Genomic DNA, 2,712 nt, shown 5'->3' on the forward strand with positions numbered 1-2,712 from the left:
ACGCTTTTTGAAGGTGGAATCCATTCTGATATCAGGGTACACGGAAGTATTCATTCTTGTTGGTCAATGTTTGGTTCGACTGAAACTCGGAAACCCGGTTAAGAGGGCACTTACTCAAGTCCGGTGTGACTTGACACTCTTGCTAAGGACCGATTGGTTGTTGGGTTTAGATGTTAATCGTCACGACTGGCACAAAACCAGTGCTTTACTTTTATGCAGGCACCAGTTCGTTCGAAGAAAGCCCTGATGTGTAAGTGGGGTGAAAACGGAAGATGAAGGAGTAAGGAAATATCTGGCGGAAGATATAGTGACCACGGCTTATCAACCAAAATTTTTCATAGCCAGCTGATCACCCAACCGGCCATTCGTTGTTGTTGTTGTTGCCATTATGGCAACTGGATAGTTCTCTAATTTTGATACACTACACAGCCCCGATGTCCGACATATGTGGGTACTTCTGTCAGTGTTACAAGGTGTGAACCACGAACTTTCTCCACCTAGGTTTCTGTTCTTCCACCCGTTTTCCTAACTGAAACCTTCATTCAATGCAATCAAATGTGCAGTGCCGTACTTCTGTTCTTGGTAATGCAATGGTAACAAATTCGCTCTGACTGGTGATGCAAGTGTTTTGCTTCGTTTTCAAACCGTCTACTGATTGCGGTGGTATTCCGAAGACCCGTAAGAAATTCCCCCATACATGGTGAGCTTGCTGCTTCTGCTGAATGCAGTTTAGCAAAAGCCTCGGTTGTTCCCGAACTCCCTGGTTACCATCATGAGAGATGCTTATGATTGTTGTCACTTTTCTGCTACAGTCCTTATTTTGGTGCATGAACTGTTTCTACTTATCGTTTTTCATCTTCATCCCCAGAATCATGGTTCGATACTGGAGGCACCGCGGGAAGGAAATATTCAAGCGATAGAACCTCAATATTGATAAATACTTCCCGTATCACAAACCGGAACTGGATCGAGTTTCGGGAGAGAAGGCCTATTTTACCGGGAAGAGGGTACGTGCTCCTTTCGATCTTGCACTTGGACAAGTCGTTCCATTCGGACAACAATTGACAGCATCTCATCCGGAGATTGTTAAAGTGCGTTTGCACAAGCTATGCCTGAATCGATTCTTGTTGAAGGTATGCGTTTCCCCTTCACATCAATTCTCTTAATAGTACTATTACCAAACGGCGACATACTGGGTACACCGATCGGGCTTCCAACCAACCATAGGGGATATTGTGTTGATAGAAAAAACAGACCCTCCGATCGCTTTCAATACCGTTTACAGATTGAAGAAGGTGGTGTTTCCGGCCGGCAATCTGCAAGATCCTGTAACTGGTCTCCAATGTGAGAGCTCTCAGTATTCTTTAGAGGACCTTCGACAGTTACTTAGTTCTTCAAGTCTCCCGAATCACCACTGAGGTGTAAATTGTTCAGTTAGTTTATCTCTTATTTTCTTGTACAGTTGAAAGCGTTTATTAATGCTTATTGCATTAGATTTTATTTTCTTGTACAGTTGAAAGCGTTTATTAATGCTTATTTGCATTAGATTTTGAACGTGGCTGGGCTTTTCCCTTCACCTTTGTGGGACATTTCGATGGGTTTGTGCTGACTGTTCTCTCGATATCTCCCCCGATTTATGACTTTGCAGCATGCAAGTGTGATGGTACGTGATGCATATTTTGGCGACATTCCACGTAATGCCATCGGTTTCATTTAAGTAGCACAAGGTTAAGCTATGGTACCGATTACCGAAAGGATTCGTGGCTCAATCATGGCTTCACGGTTGTTTCTGCCTAGGTTTAGGCACCCAGGTAGTACCCCAGTCCTTATGCCTTCTTCCGGGTGCGTCGCAGCCAAGCACCGGAAGATACCATAAGCTGAGCGACGAACTACTTCAGGATTCAAATCGCTTGCAAGGGTCACAATGTCAGTGCTTTTTGCTTGACGGATGAGTTCGATTAGCTCCCGATGGAAAGTATCCTTAGCATCAGAACATTTGTGATCCAATACATTCCTATTTTGAAGAACTGTGCCTATTTGCCCCTATCTGAGAGTGTGCGTTGAGATGGGTGTGACACCTCTGACTGCCGATCTTCTGGTTTATCCATCTTCCTTTTGACTGTTGCAGAAAAACTCGCGTTTGATGTCGCAGCGTTGACCCAGAATTCACACGAATAAACTGGATTAATTGGGTATATACATGTTCTGGACTTGTTCAGCAACTGTTTGAATCTTTTTGCTACATCGAAAATTGCCAACAAGCAAGTCCTATCTGACAAGGCGTCGTATAGTTCAAGGTCTCACTTTTTCTAGCACGATGAAGATAGATAGAAGACGGTTTCCCAAAGCCTGTCGATTCATGTTCAATCATGCCACCGTTTTCATTGTCGTGAGGCTGGTAAATTCAGAATATCCATGTGGAAGATGGCCGAGCTGGGGAATCCTTTCATCCCTAAAACGACTTCCTATTCGGGATCGAAGGATTGGTTTTGACCAAATACACAGGTGAAGAATAGCACCGCCAGGTGATGCACTTTTGGTATTTTTCCCTAATATTTCGGATGGTGCGAACGAAAAGCCTCACTGTATGAGTGAGATCGAGTGCGGGTTTCATTCAGCAGTTTGAGGAATTTGATGATAATCTGCACGTAATCCGCCTGGGATCTCCATGCATTTCTGGGATCAGAATCTACTCATTCGGGTCACACTGGC

Source organism: Opisthorchis viverrini (genome assembly GCF_000715545.1).
Source record: "Opisthorchis viverrini unplaced genomic scaffold opera_v5_70, whole genome shotgun sequence".
NCBI lineage: Eukaryota > Metazoa > Platyhelminthes > Trematoda > Opisthorchiida > Opisthorchiidae > Opisthorchis > Opisthorchis viverrini.